At 38.2% G+C, this 23,315-nt stretch overlaps 1 protein-coding gene across 10 annotated transcripts in view; it reads right to left on the reverse strand.

Moving 5' to 3' along the window:
* BBX (BBX high mobility group box domain containing) overlaps window positions 1-23,315 on the reverse strand; it is a 339,966-nt gene that overhangs the window by 210,460 nt on the left and 106,191 nt on the right. The window contains exon 1 of one of the 10 annotated variants that reach the window (XM_060198423.1): window positions 21,744-21,970. The exons of the other annotated variants lie outside the window; for them this stretch is intronic. The gene's annotated coding sequence lies outside the window, so the exon portion shown is untranslated. Of the gene's footprint in view, window positions 1-21,743; window positions 21,971-23,315 lie in introns of those variants that run through there. 10 annotated transcript variants of the gene reach the window in all.

Here is a 23,315-nt window from a genome sequence, read left to right on the forward strand (position 1 = left end):
AGTAGCCAAATGTTTATCTATTATCATTTTTAAAAGATGATTAAATAAGAGCATTCTTTTCATTCTTTTTCACAAAATAGTATCAGTGTACATTTGTATTATTTATTATTTCTAAATAGCTTAATGTGTTCTCATATTACTAAATACAAAGAAAATTCTTGAACCTATTTAACCTGCATTTCAGTAGAAGAGGTTAAATGATATTTACACAGACAAAATGCACTTAAACTACATGGTTCTTTCTCAATGTTCATATCACATGTGATAGTACAAAAATAATTGAATTCACTGAGGGTCAAATTGTTTCTTATAGCATTTATCAATATTCTCGCCTCACACCCTATTGCCACTATAATCTCACACATAAAAGTCAGCCTTGTTATTCTAAAGAAATGACCATTATAATAAGTCTCAAGATTTTTTTGTCAGTGGTCATCTCTTCTCTACAGTGACACATACACTTTCCTCTGCATTTGGTGAATAATTAGAAACTGATTTCTGCTGGTAAGGATGATGAATGAATAGCATAGTAATCAAACAAGTATTGCAAGGGGTATCTACTAGCTTCCAGAAGCTTCACTGAAATAATTTCATCTAGTTGTTAGAATAAGGTACTAACCGACTTGTAAGCTAGGCCTGTAGGCTTATACTTTGTTCAATTTCTTCCCACGCTATTTAGAAATATACTCTATATGCAATAAGAGAGTGCAGAGTGCAGAAATGACAAAGAATTCTAAGACTGGGCCATAAAAAGAGATTATAACTTCTGCCTTGACTGCCCTTGGATTGCCTGTTAGGTGGGGTACCAGTTGCACTACAATGAGAACACTAGAAAAAAATCCTGTTGAAGGGTCAAGCATAGTAAGGGAGATCAAGAGCTGCTCTACCAGCCAAGCAAAATCTTGCCAGGCAACTTGAAGTGATAAAAGTCTAGCCCCCCTCTTGTTTGCAGCTGCTGTCAACCAGTTCAGCCTCTCCCAAATTCTTGACCTGCAGAAACTATGAGATAATATTTGTTTCAAATTTCCTGTCAATGTGTTATCTTCAATAGATAACTAATACAGATAAATAAAATTACTATCTCCATTTTACACAAGTGCTCAAGAAGTTTGCTTGGCACAGTGCTTAGTGAAATAAGAAGTGAAAAATAAGTGCAGAACAATTTCTCTCATGTGTGGAACACAGAGAAGTAAAGCATAGAAACTTGGAACAAAAGAAAAAGAAAACAAATAGGCAAAAAAAAACTGTCTCTCAAACTTAATGAGAACTTTGATAGTTGAGGGGGTAGGGGAGAAGTGCATAACTTTGGTGGTGGGTACAATGTCAAACTGTACCCTATAATCCTGAAATCTTATACTTTTGTAAACCACTACTCAACAACTTATAAAAATATTTTTTAAATATATGAGTAAGAAGAGGGATATATTTCTTTTTTGTTTGACAAATGTAGTTCTCAATGCTGTTATTTAATTAAGACGTCTAAGGCCTTAAAAATAGTTGACCAGGTAGACTGCATGTCTTACCATGCACATGGACAAGGTTCAAGCCCTGGCATCACGTGGCAGTGCCAAGAAACTGAAGGGTATCTCTCCCCACTCTGCCTCTCTACTGAGTAAAGTCAACCTGGGAATAATGAAATCACACATATGCAGGCCCAGGTCCTACAAAATAACAGTAACAAAGTTTATAATAATGAGTTAGTGTACTCTGGAACTTAATTTAATATTAACTAAAAATATTTATTTAATTTTACCAAAAAAAAAAAGAATTTTTAAGAGGCCAGTGTACCCACTCAGCTCTGGTTATGGTACTGCCAAGGACTGAACTTGTGGCCTCTGGTATGCTCTAATACTGAGCTATCTCTGGAGCCCTCAAATTTCTCAATTCTTGATAGAAACTAAAAGTGCAATTGATTATTTAATATGCAGACAGTCATTATGCCTTACCTTGTATCTTATATCTGTAATACAGTATATTTAATTCACTTTCATCTTGGTAAAGCTGTTGATACAGGAAATACAATTTAATTCAATTTCCCTAAATGAACAGCTCTAAGTGGTGGATAAAGATTCTCTATTGATTCTAAATGCTTTATACTAGGCATTTAATCCTTACAACAGTCCTTCCTGAGGAAGGTCCTAATTTGCCTTTTGCCAGTTATTTAAAGAGGTAAGGAACGGTTGAGGAAATTCCTTGAGACCACACATACTCAATGGCAGAGCAAGGACTGAACTTAAGCAATCTTGTTACTTAAACAGGAGAGGAAATAAAGAAAGGACAAGTCTTTTTTTTTTTTTTTTTACCTGCTTCACTGCCTGCAAAGCGACTCCCCTGCAGGTGGGGAGCCAGGGGCTCGAACCAGGATTCTTACGCTGGTGCCTGCGCTTTGCGCCACATGCGCTTAACCCACTGAGCCACCCACCGCCCGACCCCCGAAAGGACAAGTCATTTTGAAGTTATCATTTTTTTCTACATTCTTATGAGATGAGCCTAAAGAATTTGTGTGCTAGCACAACTCTGAATAAGGGGAACCTTCACCTCTAACTAGAACTCCCGTATTTCTTTTATTTTCTTTTTAACCTTCTATCACTTAATCTGTGGGCACAATCATGGGAACTGCACAGTCAAGTCTAATAACTAAAACCTGGGCTTCCCAACCAGAGAATCAAAGTAGAAGATGGCAGAGGAAGGAGTTATTCATAAATTCTTGGTCTCAGTCCAGGCTCCACATACATGGATCTGGTCCTAAAGAGCACAGAGACATTGAGAGTTGAGCCATGTAAAAAAAATCAATGTTAAATTCCTGGATTGGCCACTGGGTGGCAAATAAGCAGGTAAATCCAACACTGAAACACTAACTTTGAAAACTGTAGTGACTTAGGAACCACAGTGAACAGGGGTCTTAGAACTTCAGTACAGAATTTAACTGAATGAACTGCACGTAAATAAAAATATATCTGTATTTTTAATGAAATTTAAAAAGGCTCAGGGCCCTAATTATCAAATGCCCAGGATATAAACTGCAAAATTACTGAATATATGAAGAAATAGAAAGTCTTGCATAGACAAACGCTAAAATCATGCACATATTAGAATTATTTAACATATACATTAAAGAAGCTTTATTAAAATAGTGCAATAAGAAAAGGCAACACTGTTCAAAAAATGTTGGGAAGACAGAAATGACTAAAGAGGTGATATAACTTCTCTAGAAAAGGTTCAGACATTTCTCATATAAACACAGCCTTATGCTACAGCTATGCAATCCCACATCCCCAGATATTAACTTGGGAGAAGTCCAAATGTATACTTACACAAAAATCTGCACCCATATATCTTGAAAGATTTTATTTATTAACGGGGGGCAGGGATGAAGAAAGAGGCCCAGGACATCAATATGGTATAAGTGATGCCTGGGACTGAACTCAGAGCCTCATGCTTTTAGAAACCAAGACTTTATTCACTGTGCCAATTCTGAAGCCACTCAAATCATTTGTATGTACCCAATGAAATACCACAAAGTAAATTTAAAATGAACCACTGGTGATTCAAGCAATGACTTTGAATCTCTAATTTTTGATAAAATAGGGGTTTGGGTGGTAGAGCACTGGGTTAAGCACACATAGTACCAAGTGTAAGGACTCACACAAGGATCCTGGGTTAAGCCCCTACTCCCCACCTGCGGTGGCGGGGTGGGGGGGTGGGGGTGGGGGGTTGGGGGTGGCTTCACAAGCAGTGAAGCAGATCTGCAGGTATCTCTCTGTCTCTCTCCCTCCCTATCTTCCCCTCCCCTCTCAATTTCTCTGTCCTATACAAAAAAAAAAAAAAAAAAAAAAAGGCCACAGAAGCTGCAGATTCATATTGCAGACACTGAACCCAAGCAATAACCCTAGAGTCAGAGAGGGAGAAGGGGAGCAGAAAATGAGGAAAGAAATTAAAGGAAGCAAAAAGCAATTCTCTTACTGTGTTGTTGCATAAAGTGTGCTGGCAAATATTCTTGGAGATGAAAAGTTTCACCCCTGTAATAACAAGCCTTGGAAAACATTTTCTCAATAAAAATAAATTATATAAAAGGGGCCTACTGAGTGCACATGCTACAATGTGCAAGGACCTGGTTCAAGCCCCTAGTACTCACCTTCAGGGGAAAGTTTCACTAGCAGTGAAGCAGTAATACAGGTATCTGTCTATCTCCTCTTTCTGTTTTGATTTATATCTCTATCCAATAAATAAATTATTAAACATATAAACTATTTTTAAAAAACTAATTATGTAAGAAGAAAGTCATTCACAAAGGGCTACACACATATAATTCTATTTAAACAACAGGTCCAAAAGATAAAACCACACTAATAAAGAAAAGAACAGCAGTTGTCAACAGTTAAGGTTGGAAGAAGGGGCTGACTAAAAATATACAAAAAAAAAGTAATTCTTGGTCATGGAATTTTCTAAGTTTTAATATTAAATTATATACAAAAAAATTCCCCTATTTTTAAGTTCATATAACTACACATACACACAAAAGGAAACAACTGTATTGCTAATTCATGTAAAAATGTGGAAAAAAATTAAAGCAAAAAGATCACAAAACACAGTATTGAACTGCTGGAGTATTTTTTAATAAAAAAAATTAAACAAAATGTGTCGCATGAATTTATTAATTGAAAGAATGCTTGGCTCATTGCACTAAAGGTTAATGGAATCAACTAAACAGCCTCAGAACTGAAAATGACTTACAAAGGTATAATTCTACCCAATATGCTTCCTGCTCTACTGTATATACAAAACCAAAATGAAAATAGCACATAGAAAGAAAATGAAAGAACACAGCATCACTATCAGTCACCAGGCAGTAACAGGTCTTCCAACTGAAAATGTCTAAAGTACCTGAGGTAAGAATCTGTCTCCCAAAGACTCACTCCAATGTTAATAATGCTACCTGAAAATTCCGAGTTAAGCTGTATGTACTGGGCTCTGGTCTCTGGTCTTGTAAAAAAAGAAATTGTAAAACATTTTTTTAAGCAATTTGGGAATTCCACTTCCAGTGACCTAGCTCAAGAAATCACTAATATATTCACTGAGTACAAGATCACTGGGTATAATCAAAGCCTGTAAAAAAAAAAGAAAAAAAAATGGGTGGGGTTAGGGACCAACACTACCTAGGGACTTCAAGACCCAAATATTGATAAAAACACAGTGGTGAGTTCTCTTGGATTTTATTTTAAGACCACATAAAAAACATCAATAGAGACCATGTGAGGACACAGGACTTCCACCCCATCTAGAAGTAAAACATTTTCTAGTTTTTCCTACTTACATGGTAGCAAAGAAGGTCTAGTGGAGTATCAGGACTTTAACTACTGTCCAACAATAATGAGGTCATCCCCTAAGGAACCCCAGTGTCAGTGAAGGCATATATCAAATAGAAATTAGACACTCCTTTCCCATTAAGCTAGAGTGGTATTGGCAGGGGCCTCATTAACATATGAACTCCTACCTCAGATCCAGAAATTCTTTTTCCCATGGGCATAACAGAAAACAATGGTATCTTAAATGTCTTTTCCCACCTGGCATTAATACAGTGATACTATCGATATTATGCTAGAGCAGTGGAATATCCACAATTTTTTTTATTGCTGTTTTCTTTTTAATCATTTCATAGGGGTGTATGACTTATAATGCAGTTATTGGCACACGGGTTTCTCATCTCTTCATTATGGGAATCTTCAAAATATACTCACCCTCCTGTCTTTTTCCACCATCAAGCATAAGGACCTCAACACCTCTCCACCTCTTCCCTCCCACTCCGTCCACAAAATCCTTTGTTTTAGTATAATAACACCACATCCAGTCCAAGTTTCACTTTGTGTCTTCTTTTTGTCCTTGTTTCCCAAGGTCCACCTATAAATGAGATAATTGGGTTTTCCTGTCTTTAATTTTGGCTCATCTCATTTAACATATGATGCCTTCATGCTGTACCAAGAAGAGACAAAGGAGATGACTCCATCATTTTTAACCGCTAAATATTTCACTGTGTATCTATACCATGATGTTCTTAAACACTCATATTATTGGGCATCTACCTGGGTTACCTGCAAGTTTAGGTTATCCCTTTGCATAAACTTCTAGGAGAAAACCCTGCTAGGTCATAGGGTAGGTCCATTTTCAGTGTTCTGAGAAATCAGTTTTGCACTATGGGTAAGTCAATTTATATTCCCACCAGCTTTGTAGAAAGGCTCCTTTTTTTCCCCACATCCTTTCCAACATTTTTTTAAAGAATTTATTTATTCATGAGAAAGGTAGGCAGAGAGAGAAAGAACCAGGCAGAGAGAGAAAGAACCAGACATCACTCTGGTACATGTGCTGCCAGGGATTGAACTCAGGACCTGATGGCTGAAAATCCAGTGCTTTATCTACTACACCACCTCTTGGACCACTGGTTTTATACCTTCTAATGTATGACAGTCTCACAGCTGTCAAGTGGTATCTCGTTACTGTCTTTATTTGCATGTCTCTGATAATCAGTGATGACTTTGAGCACTTTTTCATATGTGTTGGTCCTTCGATCTCATCTTTGAAGATTCTGTCCATGTTGCCACCCATTTTTTTTAATGGAGTATGTTACTGTTGCTGCTGAGTTTAGTAAACTCTTTATGTATTTTGGTTAGTAGACCTTTATCTGGTGTCTGGCATTTAAAGATCTTCTCCCATTGCTGGGGTGATGATTCCCTTTGCTGTGTAGCTTTACAGTTTTATGTAGACCCATTAATTAATTAATTTTATTTTGTTTCCTTGAAGCTGGATTAGAGTCTTCAACGACAGTTCTGAAGGATAAATTGTTGGTGCTTTGCATATGCTTTCTTCTATGTATTTGATAGTTCCTAGTCTAATGTCCAAGTCTTTGAATTCATCTGGAACTGACTTTCACACATGGTGATATCTGCTGTTCCAGTTTTATCTGTCTGCATGTTTCTACCCAATCTTCCCAACAGAGTAAGTTCTTGTCTTTCAACATTTAATATTTTGGGCCCTCTTGTCAAGAATTAGTTGTCAGTAGGTGTGAGATTTTATTTCTGGACTTTCAATTCAATCCCACTGGCCTGTGTGACTATTTTGGTCCTAGTTCTGGGCATTTTTTATTACCATTGCTGTACAGTATAATTTGAGGTCAGGAAGCGTGAAATCTTCAGTCTTGTTCCTCCTCCCCCACCCAAAACTGCTTTGGCAATCCTAGGTATTTTCTGGTTACAGATACACTATTGTAATTATATGTTTTTCCCACTCCCTTAAAGAAATTTGATGAGATGGGGGGGGGTCACATTAAATCTGTGTATGACTATGGGTAGGATGGTCATTGTGACTATAATAATTCTTTCAATCCATGAGCATGGTATATCTGTTCCCTCCCTCCCTTCCTTCCTTCCTTCCTTCCTTTCTTTCTTTTCTTTTCTTTTTGGTATCTCTTTCTACCATCTTGAATGGTAACTCATAATTTTCAGTGTTCAAGTATTTTGCCTCCTTTGTTAACTCCCAGATAGTAGCTTGTATTGCTGCTATAACAAAAGAGATTGATTTCTGTGTTTTTCTTCTTCTAGTTTAGGGTTTGCTTTGAGGAATGTCACTGATTTGTGTATATTGATTTTGTAGCCTAGCAGTTTTTTTTTTTTAAAGAAAAAATACTGAATATACAATCACCAATAAGAAAATTTTTTAAAGGTGAAAAATAAGAAAACACAAAGCAGAAGTTGGACTGTGTTTAATGCATTGCATCAAAGTAAAGGACTGTGGGGTGGCAGGGAGGGTTCAGGTCCTGGAACATGATGTCAAAGGACCTAGAGGGGGCTGAATTGTTATGTGGAAAATTTAGAAATGTTATACATGTACAAACGAGTGTATTTTATTTTTTGTTAGTGTATTTTATTGCTGACTGTAAATCATTAATCTCTCCAATAAAAACTGAATATAGTCTAGCTAAGAAAAACTGAAAATAGTCTAGCTATTGCACTCCTAGATATTTGTGCAGTATAAATGAAAACAAACACAAAAACAAGTATATAGATTTGTTGTATTTTGTGTTTGTTTAAATTGAGAAAGAGAACAAGACAATCGGGTGGTGGTGGACCAGTTTAAGTTCACGTAGACAAAGCACAAGGACCCACACAAGGATTCTAGTATGAGTCCCAGTCTCCCCATCTGCGGGGTGTGGTGGGAGGGGGGTTGCTTCATAAGCTGTGAAGCAGGTCTATCTATAGGTGTCTATCTTTCTCTCCCCTTTTCTGTTTTCCCCTCCTCTTTCAATATCTATCTGTCATATCCAAAAAAATGGCCACATGTGCAGTGTATCCGTAGTGCAGGCACCGAGCCCCAGTGATAACCCTGGAGGGGAAAATAAATAATAAGATAAAAAATTAAAAAAGAGAATAGCAGACCAAAGCATTTTTCAACCATTTGATGCAGTTTGGGGCAGGAACTGAACACAGGGCCTTGTGTTCTACCACTGAGCTATATCCTCACCTGAAGTAAAAGTACACAGGTGTCTGCGGCAGCTTTCTTCATAATAGCAAACTTGATACAATACCGATTTCATCAAATGGGTGTTTGTTTTACAAACTAATATATACACCACAGACCACCCCCCCAATAATGTGTTTTATTTTTTAATGTTTTATTGAGAGGATTAATGGATTGCAATAAACATAGTAAATGCAGTAAATTGGTACATGTGTAACATTTCTCAGTTTTCTGCAAAATATTCTTACCCCAGCCTAGGCTCTCCTCCACCATAATGCACCAGGACCTGGAAGTTCCCCTACCCCTGAGTCCTTTATCCAAGTTCTACTTCCTGTTTCCTCTTTCTGTTCTTACTTCTCAACTTCTGTCTATGAATGAGATCATCCTATATTCATCTTTCTCTTTCTGGCTTGTCTCAATACGGTTCCTTCAAGCTCTGTCCAAGATGAGGTAAAGAGGGTGAACTCGTCATTCTTGATAGCTGAGTAATATTCTACTGTGCATATATTCCACCACTTTATTTGCCACTTATTTGTTGTTGAACACTTCAGTTGCTTCCAGGTTTTGTCTATTACAAATTGTGCTGCAATGAACATAGGTATACACAGATCTTTCTGGATGGGTGTGTTTGGTTCTTTAGGATATTATCACCAGAAGAGGAATTGGAGGGTCATAGGGTAGGTCCATTTCTAGCCTTCTGAGAGTTTTCCAAACTGCTCTCCACAGGGGATGATAGACCAATTTACATTCCCACCAGCAGTGCAGAGGACTTCCTCTGCCCCCACAACCCCTCCAGCATTTGCTGTTGCTATCTTTTCTAATGAATGACATTCTCACAGGAGTAAAGTGGTATCTTATTGTTGTCTAAATTTGCCTTTCTCTGACAGTGACTTGAAACATTTCAGAAATAATTTTTAATGAATTCTTGGGTACTGGCAAACAGCTCCTCCCTCTCTCCCTCTCTCTCTCTCTGTTTGAAAAGTCATCCCATAGCAATGAAGGCTCAGTGACGGATGGAAGGGAGAGAGGGAGGGAGGGAGGGAGGGAGGGAGGGAAGAAGGGAGGAAGGAAGGAAGGAAGGAAGGAAGGAAGGAAGGAAGGAAGGAAGGAAGGAAGGAAGGCAGGCAGGCAGGCAGACAGGCAGGCAGGCAGGCTGGCTGGCTATTGGTGCACACTACAACTTGCAAACACCCCTTCAGAATTATGCTAGGTGAAAAAAGCCTAGCTCAGAAAGCTCCATTATATTTGACAAAAGTATAGAAATGAAAAACTGATTTGGTGACTGCAATCAGTTATAAAAAAAAAAATAGGGGAAGCAAAAAGGAAGTAGCCACAACAGATGGCCATAGGCAGAATTCTAGAGGTGAAAGGAATATTGATTACACACACACAAACACTGTGGTGTTAAGTTTTGTATAAAATGTTCACAGGGCAACATGGATAAAGGGTACAAGCACTACTTATTTCTGATGAGTGAATTGATAATTATTTGCAAATAAAAAACACAGTTAAAAAGAAAGAAAGGCTTCTGCTTGGCTTCTCCTTCAATTTCCCAAGAATGTATTATGTTTTCTTTGCAAAGTCTTAAGATTAACAGTCTTTTTTTTTTCTTCAAATTCAAAGTTTGTTGAGATAGAGACAGAAAAGCAGAGAAAGAAAGAGACCACGGCATCAATGTTTTCTTCAATGCAATGTGACATAGGTTGGAGCCTGGGTGGCTCTCAGGGCAGAGCAGGACACTAACCAAGTAAGTTGTTTTGCCAGTCTTACACAAACTCTCTTCCTTTCTCACCACTCCATTGCTCTAGAGGCTTCAGTTATCATCCGAAAGACTGTTAAATTTGCATTTCAACTCCATTCTCCAGAAGTCTAGAAAAATTTTACGGACTTATGTTTATTTATTATTTTTTCAGGGAGACATCAGAGCACCTCAGCTTTTGAGGCACTTGGGACAGAAACTTACTCAGACCTCATACAGACTAGTCCTATGCTGTACCACTGAAATCCCCCTGGCCCTTTTTTCTTACAAAATACATAGTAAATGAACATATCAAGGAATATATATCAATCTAGGGATACTCAAGATCAACAAATGTACATTCAAACACATCACCTTTGCTTCTCCTAGGGCTTTCCCTGTTGGGATAAGTGTCACTATACCTGAATGCAGTATACCTGAATGCAAAATGACAGTGTACAATTTCCTCAGTCTCACTGTCACATACCAAATCAATCATAAAGCACTGTCAATTCAGATTCTTTTTTTTAATTTTATTTATTTATTCCCTTTTGTTGCCCTTATTGTTTTATTGTTGTAGTTATTATTGTTGTTGTTGTTGTTGGATAGGACAGAGAGAAATGGAGAGAGGAGGGGAAGACAGAGAGGAGGAGAGAAAGATAGACACCTGCAGACCTGCTTCACCGCCTGTGAAGCGACTCCCCTGCAGGTGGGGAGCCGGGGTTCAAACCAGGATCCTTATGCTGGTCCTTGTGCTTTACGCCACCTGCGCTTAACCCGCTGCACTACAGCCTGACTCCCAATTCAGATTCTTAAATGAATGGTAAGGTGCTGCACTTCTTACCCCCACTCTACCAGCCAACAATAGTTTAGAAGTTCCATTGTAACAGTGCCCTGTTCAAAACTCAAACACCTCACTCCCAATCTTAAAAATTTTTCAAGATTACCGAATGCAACTGTCAGAAATTCATCAAAGCACACAAAAACCCATGTATTCCAGTTTCCACCTGCATCACGTCATCTTTTTGGCTTCTATTCTTTCCTTTAGATATTCTGCATTCTCTCACTTTAGGGTCTATGTACTTTCTACTCCTACTACATAATAATAGGTCTTGCCTTATAGAAGATCTCCTCTAAAATGAATTTTCCCAAAGTCCTCTGACAAGAATAGGTAGGTTTTGAATAATAAAAAGATACCCTTAGGGGGGGCAGGTGGTAGCACAGCAGGTTAAGCACACATGGCGCAAAGAGCAAGGACCTGCATCAGAATCCAGGTTCAAGACCCCGGCTCCCCACCTGCAGAAAGGTCACATCAGAAGTGGTGAAGCAGGTCTGCGGGTGTCTATGTTTCTCTCCCCCTCTGCCTTACCCTCCGCTCTATTTCTCTCTGCCCTATCCAGCAACAACGGCATTGATAACAACAATAATAATAACCACAATATTAAGCAAGGGCAACAAAAGGGAAGAAAATAGCTTCCAGGAGCAGTGGATTCGTGGTGCAGGCACCGTGACTCAGCAATAACACTGGAGGCAAAATAATAATAATAAATACCTGTTGGGTAGTATGCCACCTCACCCTGGCTTCTGCTTAACCATATGCCTATATAGGGATTTACATTTACATAAAGCACTCCCTCCAGGGCATTGGTGGTTCAGTGATAGGATTCTCGCCTGTTCCGCCCCCTCCTTGTCACACTCTGATTTTCACCAGTCACTTTTCTCTCCACCCTCTCTATATCACATCCTGTTTCCACCCTACTTGGAGAGTATAAAAACAGCTGCTCTTCTGATTAAAGACACTTGGAAATTGCTTTCCGGCTCCGAGAGTTCCAGAGTGTATCTCCTGCGGAAGTTAGTGCGGCACGAGTTCCTGATCCCTCTCCCACGCAGCAGCCTAGATCGGCTACAGTTGAGTTCTCTCCAAGCCAGAGAGCACTAGCTCGGGAAGAAGTACCCTCAGGCTATCCCGGCAAATACCCTTATAATTTCAAATAAACCTAACTAAAGTGCTTTAATAAAAAATACTTAGATATTTCTAAGATTCACACAGAGGTGATATCTAAGGTATAAATCAGTATTACATTTCAATATACAAGCCATATATTCTTGGGTTGGTGCCTTATTTAGGTCAGGCCTATTTGACAAGACTTGGGCCCACCTAATAAGATATTTAACATCCATTTTCTTCAGAGCTTTCTAAACATCATAAATAATAAGAGAAATTCTCCTAGAGAAAAATTTTGTCATTCATAATCAAAATGTAATCTTTCTGGTTTCCAGCCTCCAAAACTGTGAGGGGGGAAAAATGTTGTTTACAAAAAATTCAATCTGTGATATTTGTCATTATAGCCTGAATTGTCCAAGACAGAAGATTAGATCCAAGTACATGGTGTTGCTATTTAACAAATTGTTAAAAATATAAAGTGGCAGGTCTGGGAGATAGCAGTATCGTAGTGCAACAAATTTTTATGTCTGAAGCACCAGAATTCTCAAGTTCAATTCCCCACACCACCATAAACCAGAGCTAAGAAGTGCTCTGATTAAATAAATAAATTGATAAGTGTGAGGTGGCCCTGGGTCATAAGTAGAAACTTTAAGAGTTTTGAAGAGCATGGGATAAAAAAGCCTACATTACTTTTAACAGGTGGGCAAAAGCATTTCTAGTAAGGGATCCAAAGAAGAAAGTTCAAAAGTTACTTCAGAGAAAACGTCACCATTCCTAAGCAGTAAGATTATGCTTGTAGAAATAAGGAAAAATAGGCCACTCTGATAAGGTGTCAGAGAGGAATGAAGAAAATGCTACTGGAAACTGGAGGAAAGACCATCCTCATTACTGGATGGCAAAGAAGTTACTTGAACTGTGTCTTTTATCCTTATGTTTTGTGGAGAACAGAGTTTGTGAGCAATCAAACTGAAATTTGGCTAAGTCCCTTATTCTAAGCAGTTCTGAAGGTATAACTTGACTTCTTTTGAATACACAGAAAAATTTAAGAAAGATATTAAGAGATACAGAAAATAAAGTTTGCAAAATTTTCAGTTTATGGCCGTTACAAAAAAATAATAGTGAGAAAACTGGGTTGGAAGGAATGGTTATGGGTGTGGTCAAGAGACCTTTGGAGAAGGAGATTAATATGGGTGTGAACCAAGCATTTAATCATTAGAGTAAATCAGAAGGAAAGTTGCCAATTAAAATTGAAGGCGGAGGCAAAAATGAAAGAAGGCTGATTATTAGATTTGGAATTTATAGAATGGGACGTCAGAGCAATGCTGCTGTGAATGGATATATTCTTCAAAACAAATAAGTGGGGCCTCCATAGGTGATTCTGGACCATTATGATTTCCTTCTCTGTTTCAAAAAGGGAGACGGCATACACTGAACTCAATAAGGCAGCACACCCCCACTCAATGCCAGGGGAGCCAGAACCTTTTCTAGAAGAGCTGCCAGGGAGCAGCTACCTCCACCTAGATTTCAAAGAATACTCATTAGAGGACACAACTGAGGACAAAGATAAGGCAACCACAGATTGTCACCAGGGAAATACCCAGCAAAGATGTGAGGATGAAGCTGCAGCAGCCCCAGAACATCAAAGCAGGAAAGCCACAGGCTAACAATTCCAGCCTGTGAGAGCTGCTGAATGAGCCATGAGGTTAAGGACACTCTAGATGGGTCCAAAAATGGAGTAACGCCTCCCCTGCCCCCACCCCACACACATATACTCCAAAGAGATTGGCAGATAGACCAATCAGTTAAAGCTTACTGAGTCTTATGATTTGATGATTTTGCCCTGTTGGGTTGTGGTCTATAACTGGCATCTATCACTTCCCTCATTATTCCTTTAAAGCTATGTTCGTCTCAACATTATATTTTGCAGGACCCAATTTGCTTGATTTTATAGAATTCTCGACTTAAAAAAAAGGATGTGCCTCTGTATGAATCATACATTGAGCATCACCCATAACTGATACAGATATCTGGAGTGACTTAGATCTCTGCTTTTTAATTAATGCTGGAAATAGGAGAAGATTTGGGTTACTTGGAAGGAAGGTGTGCATTTTATCCAAGAAATGGACAGAATGTTATTATGTAAGTGTTTATCCCCCCAATTCCTACATGAAAATTCTAATATTTAATGTGACAATATTAAGAAATAGAGTCTTAAAGCCAGGCGGTGGTGCACAGTTAAGTGTATGTGCTACCATGCACAAGGACCTGGGTTCAAGCTCCTGGTCCCCACCTACAGGAGGAAAGCTTCACAAGTGGCAAAGCAATACTACAGATGTCTGTAATTCGCTATTTCTCTCTCAATTTCTATCTGTCTTATAAAAATAAAGTTAGAAATATTCCTTAAAGATCTACTAAAATAATTATCTTTAAAAAAAGAAAGAAAGAAATGGAGCCTTTGAGGAATAATTATGCCGTGTGGGTAAAGACTTCACACATGGGATTAGTGTCATTAAATAGTGAATATTCTTGGTCTGTCAGTCATATGAGAATACAAGTTATCTCTGATGGCCCTCAGATAGTTTCCAGCAGTAAGAGAAATAGCTGCTGCCTATAAGCCACCTAGTCCATGATACTCTGTTATAGCAACTTGAAAAGACTAAGACAGAATATTATTATGAATATTAAGCAACCAGGATATTATTTTCCAGGAATTCATTGACATTTTATAGGCTTTAAGGATAAATGTATATACATATACATATACATATACACGCTTTTCAAAAGTTTCCCGTGTTAAAAAAAATTTAGAAATAACCAAGGGTCAGAGAGACAGCACAACAGTTATATAAGACTTTCATGCCTGAGGCTCCAAGTTCCCTGACACAATGATAAGTCGGAGTTAAGCCATGTTTTCTAAATAAATAAATAAATAAATACAATTTTAAAATAATAAAAAGAGCCAGTGCATTGCAGATATCCGAACTGATCTACAACATAGTTATTTAGCATTCTTTCAAAATTGAGGAAGAGCACCCAATCTTTTAATAAAAGCAACAGTGAAAAAAAAATAGAGGAAACTCATCATTGGGATGTGCCATGTAAAAAGTATTTAATAATTTGTTTCAAGTTCTAAAAGATATATAGATTGTATTAGGGGAAACTGCTTTGCTAGTACAGCGCAGGCCTTCTATATCTGAGGCTCTCAGTTCCATCCCCAATTCCGCACACACACAAGGCTGGTGTTAACAGTTTCTCCCACCAGCCCCCACCCCTTTCTCTCTCATGTGAAACTCTTAACGCCATGTGAAATAAATAAAGCTTTTTTTTTTTCCCTTTAAAGATGCATGTAAGGCCAGCAAGAAAGTTCACTTTGAGAAGGTACCTGCATCGCCATGTGTGCTAACCAGGTGGTAGGCTGGTCCCCAGCACACTGCAGGAAACTGTGATGCTGTGGTGTCTTTCCTTCACTCTCTACATGTCTCTCTGTCTCTCTACCTGAGATAGTCCACCCAGAGCAGTGAAACTCCAGCAGTGGCAACAAGAACAGGAACTGCAATTAATTCGTTGTTAAAGTTGTGAGATAGAACTAGGTCTACCCCTTCTTCATCTCCTCGATACACACACAAAGGGGAAGCCTGTTGTTTCACACTCAGTGTCTAAAAACATTCTTGGGACAGTGATTTACAGAAGCTACGACTTTTACATCTTTACATTCTAACATTCTACAAGAAGTACTTATACTATTCTGTGTTTCCAATCTCATATTTTCCAACGATATTCCCATTTTGGCTTTCAAATTAAACATGAATACTTTGTGCTACTTACTAGTAGAGTAGTGAATAATTCCACTAGCAAACAGGCCTCATTTAGTTGTCATATTGTGACTTCCAGCTTATGTTTCTGCTTTATCATGAATACATGATTCCTGGCTCTGCATAAACAAATATCCACTTCCTATTAAAAACATCTGTAAGAACATTACTATGCAGCCAATGAGGTGGATCAGCATACAGTGCATGAGTTACACTGGTTCTCATGTACAGAGGACCTGAGTTCAGTCCCTGGTACCACATTGACAGAAACAAAGGCAAATCAAGTAGAACTCCATGGATGGTGGAATGGTGCATCTTTAGTCTGTGTCTCTGTCTCTTTCTGTCTCTCTCTCACACATGAACACACACAGAGACACACACAATAGGGTCAAGGACACAAAGCATCAGCTTGCATGTGTGAAGGCCCAAGGCTGCAGGTCTGATCCCAGCACCATTTTATGCTAGAGCTCAAATGTGCTCTGGTTCTCTCTTTCTCTCTCTGCTCCCATTCTGTCTCATAAAAAATATACATTTTAAAAAATGTTTTAATTGTATCAGTGAAGTGGCTCAGAGGTAAAAGACGTATTGTGTAGGATGAGGCCCTGGGCTCAATTCCCAATACCACATTTAAAAAAAAAGGCATAATTATGAAGCATGAAAAGTATCATAAGAATAGATTATAGAATATGACCATAGCATGTATAACTAAGGTCAATGTCTACTTAAAGCAATGTAAAATATGCTTACAATATAGACAAGAGACAGAACTAATGTGACAAAAAGCAAAGAATATGCTAAGAGTGGAATTAAGAGATTATTACTATTGCTACTTAGATGTCTCCAGTTAATAAAAGCAGGTGGACATAAACTATGAAGGAAGACAAACAGCCACATCTGTATTAACCCAAAGGCTAGAGGAATAGCCTAGTCAAGACTAAAAAAATCTACTCTACAAGGTCTTTTGGTTTCAACCATTGATATTGCAAACATTTCTAAAAATATATGAAGGCAAATTTTCTTGCATTAATAAGTACATATAGTAAAGCTAATTAAATCACTGGTTGAGTGCAGGCTGTAACATATATATTAGGACCAGCCTTGTTGTAAGCATCAACTACGAATAGGCCATAATGTAAAATCAGGACTAGAAATACAGAGACTGGTCTAAGCTATTCATCCTTGGGAAGCTCTTCCCCTCCCCACAATACCACCACCCAAATTATTAAAATCATTTTTTAAGGGAGAACTAATGTTATTTTCCTGTAAGTCAAGAGAACATAAAGATTAAACCTGGTTATCTGATCATTTACTATGCCACTGAAACTTTTCTAAGAATAAAAGGTATTCTTGAAAAATCTTCTCAGAGGCCAGGTGGTGGCAAACCAGATTTAAGCACATGAAGCATAAGGGCCTGTGCAAGGCCCCTGGCTCCCCACTCCACCTGCAGGGGCAGGGAGGTCGCTTCACAAGTAGAGAAGTAGGTCTGCTGGTGTCTTTCTGTCTCCCTATCTTTGCCTCCTCCCTCTCAATTTCCCCCTGTTCTATATTATACATATATATATATATATATATATATATGGAGGGGAGCAAAACAAAAAAACAAAAAAAAGGAAAGAAAAAAGAAAAAGAAAAATTTTCTCCATTTAGACATCTTTTAAAAAATGAGTGCCTGGGGGAGTCGGGCTGTAGCACAGCGGGTTAAGCGCAGGTGGCGCAAAGCACAAGGACCGGCATAAGGATCCTGGTTCGAGCCCCGGCTCCCCACCTGCAGGGGAGTCGCTTCACAGGCGGTAAAGCAGGTCTGCAGGTGTCTATCTTTCTCTCCTCCTCTCTGTCTTCCCCTCCTCTCTCCATTTCTCTCTGTCCTATCCAACAATGACAACAACAATAATAACTACAACAATAAAAAACAACAAGGGCAACAAAGGGAATAAATAAATAAAATAAATGTTTAAAAAAAAATGAGTGCCTGGGGAGTCGGACAGTAGCACAACCGGTTAAGCACATGTGGCACAAAGCACAAGGACCTGCATAAGGATCTCCATTCGAGCCCCCGCTCCCCACCTGCAGGGGGAGTCACTTCACAGGCGGTGAAGCAGGTCTGCAGGTGTCTATCTTTCTCTCCCCCTCTCTGTCTTCCCCTCCTCTCTCCATTTCTCTCTGTCCTAGCCAACAACGAGGACATCAACAACAATTTTTAAAAAAAGGGCAACAAAAGGAAAAATAAATAAATACATAAATAAAAAAATAAAATGAATGCCTATGGGTAAAGCTGAAGGCAAACAAAGGTAAAATTCAATTCTTATGTGGAAAAGAAAGTACTAAAGACAGCTGTGTAATATCCAGGCACTAACTAAACACATCTTATGTACTAAGTGTTCTCCTAAGCACTATGTGTAACAGCAAGATTTTACTGTTTGTGTCTCCATTTCTTTATCTGCATATTTAGAAGACTGATCCTACATGCCTCTCCCTTATTATACAAGTTTCCCACACTATGTTTCATTACATACAAAGAGATTTCTCTGCCATCCACTAGATGTGGAGTAGGGGGTAGCAATAAATAACTCTAAGAGCTTGGATCCCAAAATTCCTAAAACTGTTCTCTGCTATTAATTTAGAAATATATGAGTTGAGGAGAAAGTATCATTTGTAGTACAAAAGATTTCATACCTGAGGAATCAAAGGCCCTAGGTTCAATCCCCAGCACTAGCATGTCATAATTGAACAGCATTCTGGTAGGAAAAAAAAAGAATATATATATATATATATATATATATATATATATATTAGGATATATATTGTCCCTAATATATACATTATATATATATTAGGAATATGCTAGTCATTTATTTTTTTTAATATTCTTGGCAGAATACTGAATTAACAGCAAATTTATCAATCAATAGTTAAATAGGCTATAGGTTAAAGGACTAAGTATTAAATATCCCAAAAAAGACTCCAAAGAATCCATAGAAGCAGGGCCAGGTGGTAGTACACCTGATTGAACGAACTGTTACAATATGCAAGAACCCAGGTTCAAGCCCAGAGTCCCCACCTGCAGGATTAAAGCTCCATGAGTGGTGAACCAGTGCTACAGGTGTCTGTCTCTCTCCCTTTCACAGCCCTCCTTCCTCTCAATATCTGGCTATCTCTATCAAATAAATAAAGATAATAATAATTTTTTTAAAAGAATCTATAGAAGCTTTATTTCCTCACAATTTTCTTGGCAGCCTTATAATAAACAACCAGTGGCATCAGCACTTGTGGTTTGATTCAAGCATTGAAGTGATCATCAGCAGAACTGGAATTGGGTTCAAGCCAAATATAGAAACACATTGTATGGGCTTAGACAAGTCACCTATTCACTGAACATTTTCCTCTACATATGTCATTACACAAAAATGCCATTAACAAATTCAGCATATATCCTTTTCAAAGGATATTTTCATTTTACCCCAACAGGTTCAAGAGAATACCATAGATATAATGTATTTTGATTTTAGAAAGGCATTTAAAACAAGTATTGAATATAAACATTGAGACAAGCTTTACAGTTAAATGAGTTCTGAACTTTGAATAGCCAGCACTGGGAAATGAATGGGAAGAAACATTGGAAAGACGGACTGAATTAACAAGATTAAATTTGACTGTGAATTCAAACAAATGGTCCAGATTACTTTTTAAAATCGCTGCATTTTGCATATAATAAACTTCTGGCAACCAGTTTCGATACATCACTTTCCGCATGTGGAAAAACTGATTTTGGGAAAGGGGGGGGGTGGGAGTTTCAAAAGTCTAAATGTAAACTCTGGGACTACAGTGATTAAAAAAATGTACAAGTATGAGATAGGAAAAGTCTATGTACAATTCATGTGGAAAAAAAAGCTGAGAGCTTGAACTGACTTTAAACTCAATGTGAGTCAACAGTGTAACATGACTGCCAAGAAAGTTAATGTAACCTTAGCCACCAATAACAGAAGTTAATAGGGTCCAGAAGAAGAGTTTTTTGCAGCCTGACTGTATCCTCTGCCTGCTGTACCTAGAATGATGGTTTCAGTCTCATGGGTGCCATGTTTAAGAGTAATACTCACAAATAAGAGCAATTCCATCACAGGGAGTGACCAGAATAGTAAAAGTCCCAGGAAACAAATCCTGAAGACTGAAGAAACTGAGACTATTTGGTCCAAAAAGCTGTCTTGGGGGAGAGATGATATTAAATATCTGATGAGTTGCTAGTGACAGACTTCAGAGTGCCAGGACACATAGCAAAGCAGATTTGGTATAGATACATGGGCTGTTTCTGCAGTGGGGACTGTCAATTGTTGTCAACACTGGTAACACATTAGAAACACCTGGGAATAGTTTTTACTCTGCCAATACCCTCCACCACCACCACCACCCCCAATTAAATTAGACTCTCTGGGAGAGAGCCTGGGCAATGGCAGGTAATAAAAGCTCTCCAGGGACAACTAATGTGCAGCTATGCTTAAGAATGGCCAAGGTAAATACAAACTAGGTAGCAACCTGTCTGTGTGTGGTGTACAGAGAATTCCTTTTTAGATATCTACATTAGGTTTAGTTTCCATATCTTGTCTGTTCAAGAACCTTTTGTGTTTTTGACCTGTTAACATCATTGTCAATAATTATGAAGACAATCTCTCTTTGCATATATTTGGGAAGTGATGTTCAAATGGTTCAGTCTCTTCAAGGATAGAATTAAGTTGGGTTATGGGAGCTATCCTATTCCTGTATAAAAACTGTAGCGATTTAAACACTGATATCTTTGTGGGGAAATGACAATGGCGGCATTAACACTTTATACATTAACAAACTTAAGTGATCAGTTCTCAATTTTAATAAAATTAAAACATAGTAACACGCAAGAATCCTTCAGTTATTTTCAAGATAAAGCAATTCTTGAGATTCAGGAAACTATGTAGACTAAACGTTCTCTGCCAAAATCAACATACCTATGTACATGATAAAACAGTCTGTCAAATTATTTTTCTATTTTAAATATTTTGCAAAACTTTAAAGAGGATATTCTCACTGTCTCTGACCAATAGACAGTTCTCCAAATTTCCTTTGGTGCTCACTATATTCTATTCTCTACTCTATTCTTCCCATGTAGAAAAATGTATACATATTTCTAAACTTCCATGTGTTCAAAAGCCTTCTGGTCTTATATAAGTCAGACATACACTGTAGTGGGCTGAGTTACACTTCTAAATTTCAGTGGACCTTCCAGATTTTTCCATTTAGATATGACACACCCTCTAAACTTTAAAAACTTTCACTTTAGATAATAGTAAATAAAAATTTGCTTTTACTTTTGCCATCTGTCAATGCAAAAAGCTCTTAGTGAATCTGAAGATTCTTCGAGGATACTTGAAGTCTCCCTCATTAATCTTTGCCACATGGTTCATGAATAATGAGAGGTATTAAAATTCATCATCTTGTTTATAGAAAAACATCACCAAAAGTCTGAAATAATGCTGTGGATTTGACTAGACCAAGACTGACTGAGCATTTCAGGAGTTCTGATGTGGAAACAGGAACAAAACACACACTTATATTTTACCTATAGTCTGTTAACTGTTCCACATTTCAAGTAAGGACTGTCCTTTCCATATCAAAAACACTAGAAAGAATTATGACCTACAGTCATCTGAGCAGCTCCTGGGCAGACAGTTTGCTTCAAAATCAACAGTCACCTTTCTATTTTTCAAGCACATACCTCTCACAGTAATGTTTTCAGTGCAGCAGTCTACAGAGCTGGTTATAACACCGGCACGATGTGACAACAAAATTCATGATGATTTTGCCTTTCAGCCTGCCCCTTCCTCTTTTTTTTTTTTTTTAATTCTTTCCTCCCCTTACGTGCCCCCAAAGGAAGCCAAACCAGCAATACTTCCACGAACCCTGACTCAGATTTATGAATATAATGCTTTCAGTGAAAGCAGACCAGCTTCATAGGAGAACAGCTTTCAAGAGAAGCAGGAAGCTGATTTGAGCAGCAGAGAGAGCAGGGATGGGGCGGAGCAGAAAGGAACTGGGCTGGGGGTGGGGGGAGCAAAGCACAGTCCTAGCCGCTTCTAGTTACTTATTAACAGTTTCATCTTATAGCACAGATTTCTAAACAGGGGGGTATCCCTTCTGCCATACCTTTTCTTTCTTTTACAAATCTCTGTCAATCTGGTAAACTATTACACAAGAGAAAGTGAGGCCTTACAACCTCGCCAGAGCCCAGTTGCAGGGAAATGATGTAAGCTTCCCACCTCCCACCAGCCCCTGCTCTGCCAATCCACCTCTACTCTGACCTGTTAACATCTCCTCCCTCCCCCAGTGCCACTGCCCTGGGGCCTCAGGGACCCAGGCTAGACAGGCTGTGTCCTACTGTGCAGGCAGAAAGTATTTGCTGGAGGATAAGGAGTGTTTTTGTTTTGAGAAGTCTTCAATGAAATAGCAAATGCCTAGCTCTCTTTTAAAAATAATGCTGAGTATACAAAAGCTAGTTATTCGCCAGGAGAAATAATACTAAATAGAATTGGGATGAGGAATGCAAAAGGCAGCAGAAGGTGGCAAATGGAAGTTAGGAGGTGTTTCTGGTGACTTTAGAAAATTGACTTAAGTTCTCTAGTTTCAATTTTTGTAAAAGTAAAGAATTAATATAAAACAGTATCCGAGACATTTCTTACTATTTTAATTTTATTAACTGATGCGGGGGGGGGGGTATATAAGCCAACAGGAGCACAAAAAGTAATCTGTGGCCAGTTGAGTTTGCTTATTCAAAATTGCAAGTGTTAAGCAATTTAAGATATACTTTACCAAAGTATTAGTAACTGTGAATAGTATTCACAAAAGATAACGTGGAGGTAAAGTGGAGGAGATATAGACAGTTTGAGCTTTAATACTGATCTAGAGAATTTATAGAGAATTAGGATCACAAAGATTCATGCTCAGAAAAGGACAATTTATAGTAGAAGAATGGAAACCATTATAAGGCCTCTGACATTAACCTTCAACAACTTACACTATCCATCATGGTCAGTAATGTACTAAGTTTTTAAGGACACCACACTTTTACACTACAGTAAGCAGTTAACTTTTTTCTTAATTAAGAGCCTATAATGTGTTAATTACTAGATGAGATCTTCATATTAGTGTAAGCAAACTTGTGAAACATGGTAAGTTCCAACGGAACTTTGAAAGTTCTATGAAAGTTCTAAGGGCACAGATACTAAATCAATTTCCAAATCAACTTTTTCTAAGCACCCTTTCCTAAAACAGAACTGCCTGATAATGCCCT

This window comes from Erinaceus europaeus, chromosome 9, assembly GCF_950295315.1.
Source record: "Erinaceus europaeus chromosome 9, mEriEur2.1, whole genome shotgun sequence".
NCBI lineage: Eukaryota > Metazoa > Chordata > Mammalia > Eulipotyphla > Erinaceidae > Erinaceus > Erinaceus europaeus.